The 18,830-nt window shown below is 37.1% G+C and overlaps 1 protein-coding gene and 1 long non-coding RNA gene across 3 annotated transcripts in view; one reads left to right on the forward strand and one right to left on the reverse strand.

The window, feature by feature from the left end:
• The window catches only part of LOC121086484, a 31,424-nt gene extending 22,557 nt beyond the window's left edge, over nucleotides 1–8,867 (reverse strand). The window contains exon 1 of the long non-coding RNA XR_005827390.1: nucleotides 8,701–8,867. This is a non-coding gene — a long non-coding RNA (uncharacterized LOC121086484). The remainder of the gene's footprint in view (nucleotides 1–8,700) is intronic.
• THSD7A (thrombospondin type 1 domain containing 7A) overlaps nucleotides 1–18,830 on the forward strand; it is a 288,313-nt gene that overhangs the window by 54,697 nt on the left and 214,786 nt on the right. The window lies entirely within an intron of this gene.

Consider the following 18,830-nt stretch of genomic DNA (forward strand, 5'->3'; position numbering starts at 1 on the left):
CAATACACTAGGCTTTTCAAATTTTTCCAGTGGTGTAGTATTCGGGCAATTGATTAGAATTGCTTTTATATAGTAACAAAGTGTAAAATTTAAGTGTAATTAGCAGTATAAGCATAGTTATAAGCTGACTTATAAATATATAGAATTCAATGCATGTTTGAAAAGAGATTTCTTTTGTTTTAAAGAAAGGAGCATAAGCTGGCTTTGCTATTAGAAGAAATGTATGTGGGACTACAACCTCATGCATGTTTTAAATGAATTTAAAGTTTGGAGAAAATGTAGTTTAAATGTTGTTTAAACAAAGTTTACAAAATTTTTTGGGTGATCAAGTATTGGGTTATGGTACTGGAAGATTTGGAAGGCATGCTCTGATGGCATATGACACTTTGTCTTTTTGCAGCTCATACCAGATCGTTTTAGGTAGGGTCCAGTTTGTTCCAGTCCTGAACTACCAATGCCAGTATCACTCAGTCCTCCTCCTCCTTCCTGTCCCCAAACCTGTCTCTTTTCTAAAATCTTCTCTTCTGATTCCTTAGCTAACATTCTAGTCTAAAAAATTTATTTCCATGCCCTGCCATCCATCATGTGCCCTTATAGAGATGGTGTTGGGAACACAGGGAGGCTGCTCTGCATCTACCTTGCAGTGCGAAAAGTAATTGCCAGCAAAGTCTGTGCTTGGGCTGTTGTAGTGATACTTCTTCTGCTGGAAGGATCGCACCTGCATAATTGGGTCTCACACACAAGGTGGGCTGTAATTGATGTAATGAAATCAGTGCTCTCCATTTACTGTCTCTTCTGGGAATTGCATGAGTTGAGATTCTTAAACCTTTATTATAATTCCAAGTGTTCTTTTCTTGTTCTGAGTAGGTCAAGAGGTATATCTCTGATGCCAGACAATCTCTATTTGCTAAACTTGGAACTCTTCTAGCTTGAAAGAATATCATGATAGTCCTTCTTAGGGCATTCATTGTCAGTTATTTATTTTTAAAATTGTGGGTGTCGTGTTTTTTGGGATGTGTTTGTTTGAACTAACTTCTTGTTATTCAGCACTCCTTAAAAAGAATCCATGCAAAACAAGCACAAAATCATTACCTCAAGCATAATCCTGAGGAATATGTTTGGCTGTAGAATAACTAGACTGAATTAGCAATAATCAACTAAAATGCGGTCTTTCAATGGAAATTGTTAATATCGAGCCCAGGCATTACTCCAATAAACTAGATGTTTAAGGCTTACATTTTAATTGCAAAGCCTTCTGTATATATTACAGAAACATTCCAAAAGTAATCCTTTTATTTTTATGGAATCTCTAATAACTTTAGTTACTCTAGGAAAAATAGGCCTTTGGTTATCTTTTACTTTTGGAGGGTGGGGTGAGAGAGTGCAAACACTTGTTAGTTTTTTCAGTATTGATGCACTTCTTGCTCTGTTTCATGTGTATTTCTTCTCTGTCTCATGAGAAACTGTGGGTTTTGTGTGCTCTGCGTCACGAACACAGAAAGAAAGTCTTTGTTTCTGAAAAAAAAAAAAAGTAGTCTTAACCAATCTTTTCTTTTGGAAGTATTTCTTGCTTATCTAAGCTTATTTATCGAACTGATTCCTCCGTTACAACATAATTGCTAGTTAAGGTGTTAAATGAGTCTTAAATGATGTGGTTCACTGTTCTGACTTGACAGTTTTGCTAGATTTACTTGTTTGTTTATTTTCTTCCGTTTTTCCCTGGAGTTTGGCTCAGGTGTTCTTCACGAGTGGAACTAAACTTGTTTTGAAAATCTGTTACAAGAATATTATTTCTGATGTACAAAATCTCGTTTCATAAAAGACTGAAAGATACCTCCATTCCAACAGTAGTGATTCACAAAGACGTGTTACTGCTAATCCAGTTATGAACTGCGTCTACATCTCCTCTGGTGTTATTTCAGCTGGACATACTTCTTAAAACTTTGTTATACTGTGATTATTGCATGCACATCCAAAATCCGGTTGGTACATATACTTTGGCTTAAGGTATAGATATTTAATGAGTACCTAATTGCGACCATTTTTAGTCATGTGTAGTATTAGATACTGTAGTTGAAATGTTCCAACAGTGGAAATTTTTTTCTCATGTCCTTTTTTATCATTATTTTTTTACCTTTAGGCCTTTACAGAGCTGAGTAGCTCATGGACAGCATGGAGCCAGGGGTTACCATGTACCTGGAGGTAGTGCTTGCCCTGGGCTGCACAAGGGGCACAGCTCCCCCGCAGCACACGGGCGCTGCTCGTGCTACCACCATGTTCTGAGCATTGGGGGGGCCCAGAAGCACCTGCCTCTGCACTGCCTGGCTTTTTGTCCTACAAACTTCCTAAGACCCTTGTGAATCATACTCTTAAAAAATTACATGAAAATATTGTCAGCTTGGGTCTATCATATCGAAGGTTTAAAGGTTTGAGGTTTTTTTAGTTCTTTTTGTGTTTCTACCTCGTCTCTGAAATCTGCATGCTTCTTCACAGGATTGACTGCTAACACTCCAAAACATCAAGCAACTTCAACTCTGTCAGTCTTCGAACTAACTCAGAATATGATGGCTCCCCCCAGCCCCCTGCCCCAAACTGAAGTATCTTCAATCTTTTTAATGTGTCCCTTCACCATAGCAGCTGAACACATATGAAAAAGCCGAGAGTTGTACGGGATAACAGTTGAATGCTTATAGTAATAATAATGAAACAAATATATTTTTGCTCAATTGAAGTATTGCTCCATTGCTCCATTGAAGTATATTGGCTGACACTTCCTGTGTACCTCATCTTTATATATGTTGTGTATGCCCTCTAAAGTACTTTAAGGTTATCTGATAGAGATGAGTGTAGCAAACAGCCAGGCTTTGACAAGACATGTGAGGAAGTCCCTGGTGAAATTCTAAACAGAAGTTTAGCAACCCACATTAGCAATACAAATGTGAAGAAAAATGCATCAGCTGAATTAAAAAATTAGTAATGGTCACACTGCAAAAAGAAATATTGGGGATCATTATTGAATGGTCTCATTTCTGTTGAAGCACTACTCATTTAGGAAACGCTGATACTTTGTATTTTACAATGTAGCCTGACTTTAGGTTTTGACATCGGTGTCTGTGAAACTTGCAGTTGATAATTTTTTTTTTTTTTTTAGAGTGTCATCTGGGAATAATCTGGACTGGTTGGTGATACGGATTTAATCAGACAAAGTACGATTTGGTCTAACCAAAGTCAAAATGATGCATCTAGGAGCAAGAAGGGCACACCATGTTTTCAGAAAGCTCCTGGATCCTTGACTGGGGAAAGCACTGACTCTAGAGAGGACTTAGGGAGTCAGAGCAGAAAAAGTAATGCTTCACGAGGCTCCATTTTGACAGATATCTGTTCAGTCTCTGGCTGTGAAATAGTGCAAGAGAGACTAAAAGTTGGCATTTAGTAGAAAGACTAAAAGACTTATTCTTTGGTCTGCAAAATCAATACTGGAAAAATTCTTAGTGATTGATGCTGATAGTTTAAAAGCGTGCAAAAGAGCAGGAGACAATGTAGAAAAATGCTGCATAAATATTGCTCAAGGAAACTTTGCAAAACCCGCCTGTTTATTTCATTGACAACAATTTTAGGTATTACTAGGAATAAGATGCATAAACCCTTCAGAGAGGGAATAAATATTGGGTGCTAAAAATATTCTGTTAAAGTAAATGTGTTTCTGAAATCACACATTAGAAAATCAATCATGTTTAGTGATTTGGAAATATTTGGGGGAGTTTAAGGTTTGATAATAACCCAGCAAAGTCTTCTGGCCCAGTGGTCCCTAGGAGCTTTAGGGAAACATATTTTGAGTACAGGCAGAGATACTGTGTGGGAAGTGCAAGTATCCCATTACAGTCCATCTATGTTGTGGTGGGCACAGATAAGCAAGTCTGAGATTCCATAATGCTGGCATCTCTTCACTTTGAGATGTTTGGTTTTTTATTTATTTAAATAATTATTATTTCAAAATTATTATTGTCTTTGAAATAGTTTTTGGAGTTGTTTTGGTGGGAGGGTGTTGTAGCCAGGTTTTCATGGTCAAGTCCATCAGTAACAGATGTCTTGTGTTATCCACTTATGCTATGGTCATCAGGGAGGACTTAAGGTATGGTGATAGAGACTTCAATTAAGTATAGTGAAAATTACTGCCTTGCCGGATGCTGATACACACCTGTGTAACTGAATCCTCAGCTCTCAGACCTGTGTTCCAGCCTGGCTTTGGAACATGTTTGCTTGGTTGTGACAGCTATGTTTGTTGGGCTGCCACATCAGAGCACCCTGGCCTTTGGGGACAGAGGAGTCTGCCCTATTGTCAGTTTATGTTTCAGCCTGTAACTGAAGATAGCTGCACTACTGCTGGTAGAGGGCTAGATAACAAATGGGCTTTCTCAGAAGCATTTTATTGTTATTAGCAAGTTGTAGAGGCTATTCTCTCCTTTGCCCGCCCAGATCTCAAAATATGTGTGTCATACTGGAAGCATAGAAAAGGATCAAGACGGCTGGTGTTGGAAACTATGATATGTTAATGGTCCAAGTTTAGTAAATATTTCCCAGTCCAAAAAAGTCATTCACTGGAAAGAAAGCTTGTGAGAGGCCTAAGAATAGGGAGTTGACTGGTTTATGAATGAAAGTGTTAAAGAACTTCAATTGCCATAAAATTTTATTTTTTAATTATTGTTGCGGAAGGAAGGATCATACTCCAAATCTGGAAGCCAGAGGACATGGGCTTAATCTAATTTAGGTGTCTGTAGCTGAGTAGGCAACATAGTACCTCTTCTGTATTCAAAGAGCATTTTGGTATTTTAGGGCAGGATTCATCTGGCTGGTTTTAAAGATATACTTCTAGGCAAGATACAATTTATCTTATTGACGAGATCTTTATTGACTATAATGAAGCATAGCTGAAATGTAGATAACAACAATGGACACTGATGAATCCTATTCAAGATGTGTATTGGGGAACACCCACAGGCAGTGCAATATTGCACATTTACATCAAAATGCATGTACTTTCTGAAACAGTTGTGAGAAAATTATATCCATTCTTCCCAGCATAGTAATATGAAAGTTCAAGCACTTGATTAATGGAGGAAAAAATCAAATGTATTGTATGGTTGACTGATTTATGCTGAAAAGTGCTGTTTATCTTTGAACTCTCAGACTGCAGGTCACACTGGATTGTTTAACTTTTCCTCTGTTTCAGAACATTCTGTGCAAATGTGATCAAGAAAGATTTCTTTCAGATAAAAGCAGAACAGATTTCTCCAGCTGTTGCCTACCCTGGATACAATTACAGGCTTGGGACGCGATCCCAGCCCCATAAATTGCACTAAGCTTTTAAAGGGTATTTTGGAGTGAGAGGAGGAAAGTTCTGATGAGTGGTTCTGACCCATTTTCTTCAGTTTTCTTCCCTTAAGAATGCTAAGTACTTAAGTTTACTTTTTATATTCATTCATGTACCTTTCTATACAGATGTTAAGGCTCATTTATGTACTTCAGAGAAATAATTTTACAGGAAGTATGAATATTTCGAAGTGATTGCCAACATGCCCAGACTATATGAGACATAGTTTTTTCACTTTTGTTGTTGCTTGATAAACTAGTTAACTTCTATAAGCACTTTTTTGTTTTCTTTCTCACTTTTGATGTAACTTGGGTATTGACATTTGGTGAATTTATATTAATGAAAATATTGAGATCTTTGTTATGTTTTGAAGTGTTAATGCTATGTATATTCAATATATTAAAATATTAGAGCTTTGGTGACTTAGTGAAAATAAGCACTGGAGTGCTGATAACTGCCAGGAGCACTGTGTTTTTACATCAGCTGGGATGCAGGTTTCTATATCTTTTAGGACTGGTAGTCAACAAACTTTGAATTTAAGAGAAATTGTAAAAATGCATGGAGGAACATCTTAAAATGGTTTTCTCATTTAGTCTTGGAACAAGGAAAGGAATAATTTTCTTCCTTATAGTCATATCAAAGTATTGAAGTGTCTTTGTCCTTTCTGATTTTGTGGAGTATTTAATTGATGATGGAAGTTCAAAATGTAGAACTGAAGCAGTTGAGAGAATATTTATTCATTAAAAGCACAAGACATAACATTGATAAACTGGTTAGGATGTAAATGTCTTAACACATGATGATTCCACCCGTGCAGAGTCCTTTTTAATATTTTCTGGGCACTGGTAATTGTAAAATGTGCATGCTAGGCAGTGAAACAGAGAACTTTTAAATTCAAGGATAACAATTAACAGAAGGGGAGATATATATATATATATATATATATATATATAACAAGGATAACAAAAAACAGCAAGTTTTGCACTCTTGCTGAATACAGTAAAAGAATGTAAACCCCAAGTAACCAAGCATGAATTGAATCGGTTGGGTTACCTCTGTGTCTTTGAAGTACTCATTTTAACACCCTGAGCTACTTTCTGTGTGAGATGCAATCTTTGATTTAACATTTTAGATGTGTTTTACTGTTTTGACAGAGAGTAAAGGAAACTTCTTCAGTGCAATGTCATGGTATGTATTTTAAATAGTGCCTCCTGATCCATGGAAAGTCTGTGGAAGTTCTGTTTTGTAAACTAACGTGTTGATAGTGCTTATTGTTACTGAATCAGCTCATGCTTGTATTCAGAACGGTTAACTGGGGGAAAAAATGTTTTTCGTTTTGTTTTTTTTTGTTTGTTTGGGTTTTTTTTGTAATTAAGTTGCTGAAACGCTGTGTTATAATGCAATTTCTTGGTTATTCCAGTCCCAGTTCTATACAGTTTCTGTTGGAATTTGCAAACTCAAACACTTATTCCAGACTTTGCAGGAGTGCTGTACATACTGAAAATGCATGTACACGCACAGAGCTTGATTTTGGACTAGATTTGCATTCCAAAAATATAGAGTCATAGAATAGTTTGGGTTGGAAGGGACCTTAAAGATCACCCAGTTCCAATGCCCCTGCCATGGGCAGGGACAGTGTTGCACCATTGCTTCCATTTAATCTCCCATTACAAATGAATAGCCATCTTGCCAGTAAAAGAAATGTGTCATATCAGGTACTTTGGCATGAATTTACATCCTATCTGCAGCAGGAAGGTTGAGGGAGGCTAAGTGTTTGATAGAGTGAAGCCAGAGCTGCCAAGTGTTTTGTGCTTCCTGGGACATGACTGCACCTGGCAGCTCCAGGACACCCAGCTGAGCTCACCCGTGTTCAGCTGGGCTGCGGGAATGGGCTGCAGGAATGGCCTACAGCCACATTCTCTCACTGCCTGGAATATTCTGTCTTGGTGGAGAGATCTGCTGCTGGTGCAGTACTGGCCTCAGGTGTTCACCAAAGCATGCTGTCTGGTGGTGTCATATGCCTCATCACCCTCAGATGCTGAGACATGTCATAAAAGCCATCAAAAGTCACTTGCTTCCTCCTAGATGCCTCCCTCAGTGGCCGGGCCACCACAGCTCCCACCGTGCCACTGCCCTTCCTCACAAATCATCATCTGAAAGCTGTGCTTTTAAGAACTGTATTTATAAACACACATGTGAACTCATTAAATATGCATAAGATAACTCTTCAGGTTTTCTTAAATAGCTGGGATTGGTAATTAATTGAGAAGAGTGGGCTGAAGGCCAAGCAGAGATGGAAAATATGTTTCTGCAAGGATTTAACTCAAAACTTTTAACTTAAAAACTCAAGGAAGTGTAAACAAACAAATGAAAAAAATTCCATAGAAAATCAGAGCTGCCTGAGTTGGATTGCGGCCAGGGTGACGTTATGTCACCTTTGCTGCCCCAATGGCATAGGTAAGGTAAAAAGTTGTCATTAGCTGGAGAGTACTGTAGCGGCATATGTGTAAGTGTTGTGAAGTTCCGCTTCATAAAACCAGGTGCATCTACTCTATATATTCAACCCCGTGTTAATGTAATAGCAAATGGGTAGCAGAAGGTAGAAGCTAGAGAAGTGCTAGAGTAATCCATCCCGCACATCAGGCTGACCGATCTCAGAGGTCTTATCTCGGTGTGGCCAGAACTGCTCTGCTTATTTATAAAGGGGCATACATGCCTCTGTGGCTCCACTATTGAAGAAATGTACGGTCAGCTCTAATGAAAAGTATTCGTCTTACAAGTTACACAGATTGACTGAATACTACTCATAACAGCACTTTGTGTCAGAATATGAAAATACTGTTTGTTTCTGCTGAAACTAATTGTATTCCAGATGTTTTATATACATTCCAAGCATTATACTTTTGTGTACTGATAATAGTTGTTTGACAACATATTTTGCAGATAAATACATAGGAAACCTTGCTTCTCTTTCCCTGTAGTGTATCACAGATGGATTAAATGGGGCTGTAACTCCCCTGGGTTTTTAAAAATGCACTGCCTTAGTTCAGATGCTCTGGCTGCATCATTGCCTCGCTACTAAAACTGTCTGGCTCAGTCTGGCATACTGGATGCAAAGCCCTGCTAGATTAAACTGATAGCTTTCCTTAAAATCTCTTTATGGATTGTTAATCACCAAAACAGAGACTATTACATATTGCAAATATTTACTGGACTGCAAGTGCTGTCTTGCCTGGATGATCTGGTAGATTTGAAAGGCAATGGTGAGCAGCTATTCTGAATTAAGAACGAGGTAAGTTGTAGTAACTGTAATAAGAGTTTTGACTTACCTAATTAAAAGGCTTGTCTTTCAACTTGGCAGAAATCTCCCTCCCTGGAGTTGCCGTGAAGATTTCAGGATTTTCTCTTAAAATGATGATTTTTAAATGACAGGAAAGATGATTGAAATGAAAGCTTTGTCTAGAAATACCTTGTATGTGTTGAATTTCCTTTTTTATGTATGGCGTATGTTGGAACACAGAATACAGTTGGAATTCATGAAAAGCTGTCTGCTTGTACATTCACCTTCCTTCCTCTTTTTTTTTTTTCCAACAAAGTGATATATATATGGATCTGTCAAATCTGTTTTATAGACTCTGCCCACTCCATACCCGTGCGCCCCCCCCCCCCCCTTTTTTTTTTTTAACAGAGTTCTTTTTTTCAGCCCTTAATTGTAGTTTGGTGTTTTGTTACTTACATAAATTGATGTAATAATATTTATGTAACCTCTCTTTTAATTCAGTTGAGTAGTTTGTTTCCTGCCAAAGGATTTGTTTTGAACACTTGCGTCTTATCCTCTCGTCGCCCAATGATAAATATACAAAGGAAGTTAATGTGCTAATCTTGTTGGAAAGCATATTTAGCAGGAAATGGTGGCTATATTTAAAGCAGGAAAGGAAAGTGTTAATTGTAACAGGATGTTGGTCAACATAATTACCATACAGAATTAACTTATTGTATAAACTAAATTATTATCAAGGAGGCATCTAAATAGAAGAAAAGCAAATTGTGACATAGAGTAAGGTGTGTGTTTTGCTAATATAACTCACAGATTGTATGAATGTATTGTGATACTTTGATAGTGTCTCAATGCTCATGTTCACCGAAATGCCTTGAAACTTCCCTTCTTTTAGAAAGTTTGGCATGCACAAAAAACCACTTATGTTTGTATTTTTGAAATTATTTAATTTAGCTAAAGTTTTTTCTGTGTTCAAAATTCTGTAGCACAGCCACAGAAGGCCCAGTGGATAGTGATCTAATAGGTAGAGATGAGGAAGACAGCAGCTGAGGGATGCTAGCAAGCTGAGGGTAGTTCTAATTTCAACCATATGGTTAAGTGCTCTTGACTCAAAGGTATTCTTTAACCCCATGTGAAGGGAGAACTTTTACAACTTATCTCCTCTGTGCTCTTTCAAAGTATGAAAAATTCTGTCTGACTTAATGAATTTTGAAACATTTTAATTTCCTCAGTTTTCATCACATGTTTATTAGACTTCCATTACGGCTATGGTAGCAATTTGGAATCAAGCACAAAGTAAAGATATTTTATGAAGCTATCATTAATATAAAAATTGTGGTAAAGCAGTATCTCCTAGTTAAAGTCCAACATCTCCAATACACTGCATGTTTAGTTGTCACCTGACAGAGAGTTGCAGGATTGCTGATGCACCAACATATTTCCAGGCATCCTCCCACTGCCCTTAGATGGGGGCCCTGTGCAACACACTGCAATCTTGCCTGGTGCTGAGCCCCTTCAGCTCATTCATCATCCTACAAGCCAAGGTAGCCCAGCATCCTCAGAACTGGGCTGTCATTTTTTCTGCACTGTTCAATGGACTGATTAAAACTTACCATTGCAAACTTATTTCTGTGGCTTTTTAATCTTGCATAGCACAAGCATAGGCCTTGCACTTTTCCTGTGCTGATTTCCTGATTCAGAGTCTGTGCCAGCTCCTACTAACATCGTCAATGGGGCTATTCCAGTAATTGTTTTGGTTGGAGAGCATAGGAGTCGTCCTCAATTAAGCTCATTTTCAGCAGATGAACCATTTATTTGCTGGTGTTCTAATTGTTTTTTGTTTACATGACCTGCAGTTATGGTGTCATTACAATATGGGCATGAAACGTTGAGATTACAAAATTACTTTGATCTTTGCGAAATAAGTAAAAGGCAGTGTAACAGTGGCAGACATACTCCTAGAAATTTGAGCTTCAAGTTTTCTGTGACTACCCATCTCTCCTACTTTGCATTTGTAGCTGGAGAGCTATGTGTTTAATGAACTATCAGTCTAACCAGCTACATGTGTTGAAGGTCTGGAAGCAATTTCCTTTTCAAACCTTTTTCTTTTTTTAACCTTTGGTAATGGACTATGAGTTAGATATAGTTGCATGAATAGCTAAAGGACTTGTAAATGTAATCTTCAGTAATATTTAGTGTTGATTATTCTATTACCACTGTGGCCAAAGTGGATGAAAGTGAGAAACTGGTAAGTCTTGTGCCTGTGGAACAAGGGAGATCTTGAGGATTTATGAGAATAGAGCTCATTATTTGGTTGTCTTCATGGGTGAAGATTCAGAGGCCAATTCAGAGGTTAGATTACAACTAACCCTGGAAGACCCTGTTTGAAGTGGGAGGCATTCAACAAAGAGGTTGAGTTTACCTCAAAAACGTGCTTTTTAATGTAGTGAAACTATATTCTGCCACTTTCAAATTAAAGGCATGTCTGGAATGTGAATTTTATGAAACTCAAAGGGGTTTTATCCAATTACTTCAACATATTATTTTATACTTTAATTTTATGAATAGTGATTTTAATATGTTTCCTTACAGTTTTAACATCATAGAATTTTATGGTAATGAGAGGATCAGTAAGTGTTTCTTAGGTACAAGTTGTAACTCCAGTACTGTACTTCACATATTTTAGTTTGCTCCAGTATGAATTTATTTGTATATTAATCTTTGAGCTATTTCTTCCAAAACGATTTACTTTCTGACTGCACCTGCCCTTAAAATATCGGATATGTAATTTCTCATTCAAAATCTGGTAGTATTCTATGTATTTGGAAGCTTTAGCATAGTGTTTGGCTTTCTTTTTTAAATAAAAAAGAGCAACACAGTGATTGCTCTCCAATACTGCAGAAAAAAGTGTAATATGTGAGTCTTCTTTTAAACATTATCCCAGCCATATTTGCTGAAATCTGTTGTTGCTTATTGTTACAGTAATGTAAGTCTAATGCATGTTTAGGAGGAAGACAATAAGGGCCTCTTCTGCATCTTCTCTGAGAAGAAAATTTGCTCTGAAGTGTTGAGCCTTTTATTGTTACTGTTTACTGAACTAGACAGTAATCAGCATTATTGCTAGTTCCATTACGCTAGTTCTTTTTAAGTTCACATACATTTTCATAAATTCTAAAGACGTGTCTTGTTCACTATCAATAGTATCACTGAATTAGAAGAAATAATAATAGATCATAGTTGCAAGTATGAATTGTGTGGTCCAAACCAATTGTCAGTATTGTTACACTCATTTTGATAAAAAAAATGAAGTGTATTTTTACAGAAGTTTATCGTTAAGCAAATATCACCATTTGGAACAAAAAAGACAAAAATAAAGTAACAGTACACTGTGGGAAATGTGACATTAAACTTCAGTTACTTTCATGTAACATTTTATCCCTAGCTTGGGGATTATATTAGCCCATTAATATTAAAGGCTTTATCATACATCAGTCAGCCACTTGTAATGTTGCCTCTTTTAGGTAACTACAAAACCAAATACCTTTCTATTTTATCTTTCCCTCTTTTTTACTGTTAGTTAATTGTTTCAAATACAGAAAAAACACAGTTTTAGAAGCGTAGGAGAGTGGTACATTGGACCAAACCTGGTGAGTGGGAAAGCGAACAATGGAGGCATGTTTTCATTAGATTAGAAATATTATTCTTTGGAACTCAAGGTGCAAATTGTGCTGTGCCATAATGTTCTTTTCAAACACACAAGATAAAATTTGCATATCTAAATTGGATCAGCTTGAATGGGTTTCCCTGCTGTCTCATCCCCTCAGCTGCAATCTTTCTGAAATGGCCTGCAGGTGGATCCAAATAGTAATTTTTAAGCCTATTTTTAAGAGCATCTTTAAAATAAATATTTTTCTTTTAGTCTTAAATTGATTTCTTGCAGAGAACATCAGCAAAAATTCCTCTATGCCTCATCTGAATATAATCTACATGATAATTGGAGGTTTAAATTTAATTCTGTTTACACTGACTTTAAGGATAACAATTTCAACTGGCTCAATAAAATCACAATTGTTTCATAGTGTGAAAATAGTATTAGTTTTTATTAGTTTTTCTTTCCTTTTTTTTTAATAATGAAACATCTCAGAAGTATGTATAGTATCTTTATGATAAATGTGACAAGTTTTGCCACCCAGAGCGAGTCGGGGAAAGACCCTGCAAACAATCTTGTTCTAAATTTCTGGAGTTTTATTCTTTTCCTTTTTTTTTCCTTTTTTTTTTTTTTTTTTTTTTTTTTGTTAAAGGAAAGCTCACTGATACTATACTAAGGGGAGTATTTCTACAGTGTCTTTCCGTAGATATACTTTGATGTATGTAGCAAAAGTGTAGCACGTAAGTTTTAAGGTATAACGGCTTCTGTACGTGACTCAAGGCAACAAGGAATGGATGACCTCAAGCATATGCCGGTTCATCCATCGTTTACTGGCTATGCATGGATTTCAACAGCGCAAAATTTCCCTGCCAGAACAAGGAGCATGCGGTGGAGGAAGTTCTCAAGCTCTGCGTAACCCACACGCAGCGGCAGGACAGCGTGCGACACCGAGGGGGCTGGGCCGGCCCCTGTCCAAGGTGCTGGGGCGACAGCGGGTGTCAGCGCCCTGGGCCGTGCCGACCCGCTGCGGGGGCTGGCCGGGCTGCCGGGGCCGCGGGCTTCCCTAGCGCACGGCGTGTAGCAGGGCTCTGTTCTGGGGGGGGGTGGGGTTTGGTTTGCTTCTGGGTTCTGGGTGTTGGTTGGGGTTTTTTCTTTTTCATTTCCTTATTTTTTTTCTTTTTTTTTCCTTCTGATTATTATTAGTTTGGTGGGTTTTTTTTTCGTTAGGTGGTTGGTTTTGGTTTTTTTTGTTTGTTTGTTTTTGTTTTTTTTAACTTCCCATCTAGTATATGTAGAATGTTAGGAAAAAGTGAAATTTGGTTTCGTAGCTTTATGTAGGGATGGGTAAAACTCAATAATAGCAACTACTTATCAGCTTACCTGCTGGCCTTAACTCAGACTGGTGTTTCTGTTCCTTTGCCTAGAAGATTTGAAGGCTCCATTCAGTTCTATATATAGTTCTGATTTATGTATTGATGGAGTTTGTTTCTCTTGTTCTTGCCAAAGCAATTTGAATTTCTATGAGAATAAGCCGAAATTACTAATGTATCCCACAATGACGATACATATCAGAAAACAAAACTGTTCCTAATTAGTATTTCTGGATGCAATATTAACATGGCATGTTTTTTTTGAAGATCACAGTAACTGTTATCTTCCATCTCAGTGAGATGCAAGGTGGTTGACCTAGAGTCCGATGACTATATCTAACCCTTGGAGCCTAATCTTTGCTGTTACCACAGTAAGAGATTTATAATACTACTTTTGCAAAACCACCTTAAATATCATTGGGGGGTAAGGAATAAGAGAGATCTATTCTACTGGCTGTTCTTTGACTGCAAGATTAGTTCTTTTTCTTTAGGCTTTTAGGGAATACAGTAAGGTCTAAATGTTATTTTTATGATGTGAACATAAAATGCCAGCGTTTCTGCCTGTGTTGTGATGGGGAGGGGGGAGTTGAACATTAGGCAATGTGGTGCTGTTGCACTCAGTTTATTAGTGAACCGAGCAAGGAAGGACGGGCTGTGTCAGGGAGAGCTTCTCACACATGCAGACACACACAAAACGCATAAACATCTTGAAAGTTAACTGACATGTTCCCCGGCGAGCACTGCAGTGGTTTGGCACAGCTGAGCCAGGGCAGGGGCAGAATGCAGCACTCGCTCTGACCAGTCACAGTGTCAGGCTTTGGGCAACAGACTGGTGACAGCCCACACCGCTGCCACCTCGGGCACTCTGCAAGGTGTCGGACCTCTGTGCAACCAGTGTTCCCCCACTGTGTGTACGTGTGTGTTAGCCAGGCAGCCACGGACTGCCAGTCTGATCAGCCCACAATGATATCAAGGTGCACTTTTACGAATGTTTCAGGTGTTCTTCTCCTGTCACTTCTTAATCCATGGCCTGTATCGATGTTCATAATATTTTAACGTAATTGCACATTTCCAGAGGTCATGTTATGGACACTATGTTGTAATTCTGAAAATAAATGAGTAGAATAATTTTGTGTGAGAGTGTAACTGTTGGGCTTCATTTATACGATACCTACATATGTTGAGATATGTTTACCAAACTGTAGGTGGGGTGTTTGTCCTTTTATGGGAAGTCTTAGGCAGAAAATAATTACTTTAATAATTTTTAATGAAATTCCATGCTATTGCCTTTCTGGTTAACCCTTAGTCTTTTAAGCTGCGTTTACTGCTTATAATAATGCCCAAGTGTTTCAGTATAGCAGACATCACACTTGTGCCAAGTGTCCTTTCTCATCCTCTTTTAGATCTGTTGAAAGTATTTACCATCAGATAGAACATGGTTTATTAGTTCATTAGGGAAATAAGGGCAGAGAAAAGTTAATTAAACATGAAATAGTTGCTTTTCTGTGAGACAAGAAATACCTTGAAAATTTACAAATACTCTTTGTTAAAAAGCATGTGTTCTTTGCAAAGAAATCATTTGTTCTGCCATAGTGAAGCTAATTATTCTCAACATACACTAGCTATGTCAAATTGCAAAACGAACATCAGATTTTGTGTGTTGTAGGAATTAAAATGCCATCAGTTGAGTTAATGAAGAGCATACGACAAATATGATCTCATTTTTGCAGTGCAGTTAAAGTGAAAGCCATTTAAAGAACTGTTGCAAAAATCATAATTTAAGGGGGAAAACAAGCAATAAAGCAAATGTTTACTGTCTATTTTAATTACTTTGTGCTTAGAGGTATGCATTAGGTTTATTTATTGTTTGATTTCAAATTCTTTCTTCTAATGGTTTAAGAATACAGTGGCTAATGATCCATTCTGAAATCAAATGAATACAGTCTTCTGTATTCCATTATATGAAGCCAAAAACCCCCTCATTTGAGATTATTTCATTATGGTATCATCTGAAGATCACTACTTGAATTTGCAGGTTAACATAATGTGAAAGAGAGTATGAAACACAGAAGAGAAAGTTCTTGCACTTTTTTTTTCAAATGAGGAAAAAAAAGACACTGGGTTTCTGATTTATGTTCTGAAGATGTGAATGCAATGAAAATGACATTCCCCTATTCATATTTTAATTATTTTTTTTGGTAGAATTTCTTACAAAGATAACACTACCAGAAATCTTTTCTGTAACAGATTAAAACTTTCTTTAAACTTTCCTAATGCTTGGTGAAAATAAGTTCTGTCCTGACCGAAGACAATAGCAATTTTTCTTTTGCAGATATATAAGAGAAATAGGAAGATTTGTTTTCCTCCTTTCCTCTAAAGATGCAAGATACGTTGTTCTTCCCTTTGTCAAAACTCTGTATACACCTAGGAAACCTAGGACATGAAGTCAGAAGTCTTGACTCTTAACAGAGGCTAGGAACCTTCAGTGTACTTCACCAGTCCTTTCAGAAATGAAAATTAAATCTTGGGAGCTTAGAAGAAACCCTGCCTAACTGCCTATACCCAAAACAAGAATTTTTTTAATTAAAAATCATTGTAGTCAAATACCTCAATATAGTTAAGTTTTATTATAATTATTATTATTATTTTAAAATATCCTGATTCACAATATTGGCAAGCAAGCAAGCATTTTGTTGGCTGCCAGTCAGCCAGTTATTGGCAGAGAGAGGGGGTTTGGTGTAGGCATATGCTCATTTTAAGGGTTTGACCTAATGGAGTTCTCTGAATCCTATCAGTGTAGTACTTTGCTATGTCAACCCTGTAACTTTATAGGAGAATAATTTATTGAATTGTACTCGAGCCTGAGTGAGGTGCAGCTATTTAGCAAGTTTCAGTATTTAAGATGTATTCAGAGACCATGTAACATTAATATTTTTCCTTTAGGTAAGTGCATGTACTAAATAAGATATCGGCAAACTCCTACATATGTTATAATTAAGACTGTCTATCTGTAGGAAGAAGGAAGAACTGAAATGATCTGGAGTTTAATGTGCAATTATCCTCCAAGGTCTCCAAAGCAAGTTGGTTTTGATCATTCTCTAGTAGTTTTGAGAGGAGGCAGAATATATTTTTTTCTTCATCTTTCTGTAAAATTCTGAATTAATTGGTTTTGTAGTTGATATAAAACCAACTTTTGGAAACATTGAAAATATCTCCTAGCGTCAATATGTGTGATGGAGACATTAACGTTGGAGCATATGTAGAAGTATCTGCAGGCAATGGGTGGAGTTTGGCCTACTGGTGAGGGTATTTTAGCCACATATTACAAAAATTGCCGTTTTCCTTTCACTATGAGGAGTATCTCAGAAGAATAAGCTTTTGCTTTGGTGCCAAAACAACAGCCAGCCAAAGATAGGTGTATTGTATCTGTACTTATATAGAGGTGCTAAGAGAATTTGAGTAAATCGTGTTGATATTTTGTTTGTAAAAGTGATAAAATCAATATGTATATTGAAAAAGCATTAAGATGAAAGAATCAAGAATTTTTTCTTTATCCTATTGTTATATGTAGGAAACAAGTTCTTATGTAAAATTTTACTTCTGCTTTATGCATGACCTACCTTCTCTCCCCCCCCCCCCCCCCCCCCCCCCCCCCGGTAGAACGTAGAACATTTGTCTCTTTACCTGAATTCAGGTTGTTATTTTACCTGAACTCAGTGCCATTCAAACATTTCTATTGTGGTTTCAAAGTCATGCTTCTTTTTTTTTTTTTTTTTTTTTATGCTGCCCACCCCACTTAATGGGTGTAGATTGAATTTCCCTGTCCCAGGGAAGTCATACTCCATTCATCTAGCTGGATGGTAACAACTGAGCTCAATGTTGATGTAGAGACCACTGCTCTGCAAGCTTCCACACTATTTCAGTAATAGTGCAGTCACTGAGAAAACTCCTTCTGCTTTTGAACTCCTCCATACTATTCTTCCTTCAGCGAACAGTATATCAAAGTAAGTTGTCATATATTCTACAGAGAGTATATAGATGCAGTTGTCAGTTATTTAGACCAAGGTTAGTTTTAAGTCTCATGGGAAAAACCTGTGGAAGTAACAGAGCTGCCACTAGCAGTTAATTGGAAAGCTTTTTCTCTCATTTTCAGATACGCTAATATAATAGTGATTGGAGAAAACTGGCAGTAATGTCTTTTGTCACCATAGGGAAGAACAATAGTGCCAATTTAATGAAATTTTTTCCTGTCCTGAAAGTGTCACATCACCTTAAGCTTGGTTTGATCCCCCTAGTGAAGCTCTAATTTTAATGCTAATGCTGATAATTTAGAGAAGATTTTTCAGCAGCACACAGAATATGTGAAGTGCATTGTGATCTGTTTGCAGAAAATCCAATTATATGTGGTTGTGATGTCATTTATCTCAGTGCATAGATTTGGTTATTTGCTTTTTGCCACAGAAATATTGGTACAGGAGTAGAGGACTGGATGGTGCCGCAACAGCAGAGGAAGAAAAGTCAGCACTTAAGAAAATGGGAGGTTTGTTAATACAAATCAGCATGGAACTAATTGTCCTTGTGGTTTGAAATGATATCATGTTTTCATTAATATGAGACTAGAATTAATTAATTTTGTTGCCTGCCTTATTTAGATTTAGGTTTTACATTGTGGTTTGCTACAGAGTTGACTTCAATGACAGTGACCTATAATTTTCAACAGGAAGATTGGTCAGTAGGAACACATTTCCCTTCCACCCCCCAGTTAAAGCAGGTACCGTATAATGAAAGTATGACAGATGGAACACGCTTGTGAATCTTTCATATAAAATTAGACGGTGAAGGATTTATTTTCAGATATTATTTTCTGTGCTGTATCTTTTATTACAACCTAAAATTCTGCAAGATATGAGTATTAATGATATAATATAGTTCTGTTGTAGGGCTTGGTTAGTTAGCAAATCACGGTTGAACCTTAATCATTAATTTAATATAGTTTAAATCTCACTTTATCTTACCTCATATCAGGATGGTGTGAGATCCATTAATCTGTTTCCTGAAGTTATACTCTTCTTATTTATTCATCTGTTGAAGTCAGCACAAAACACACAGCTGTACTTTTGGCCAGGTAGGCTAGAACTCTTAACAAATCATTAAAAGCTGTTT

Source organism: Falco naumanni, chromosome 4, assembly GCF_017639655.2.
Source record: "Falco naumanni isolate bFalNau1 chromosome 4, bFalNau1.pat, whole genome shotgun sequence".
In the NCBI taxonomy this organism is placed as follows: Eukaryota; Metazoa; Chordata; class Aves; order Falconiformes; family Falconidae; genus Falco; species Falco naumanni.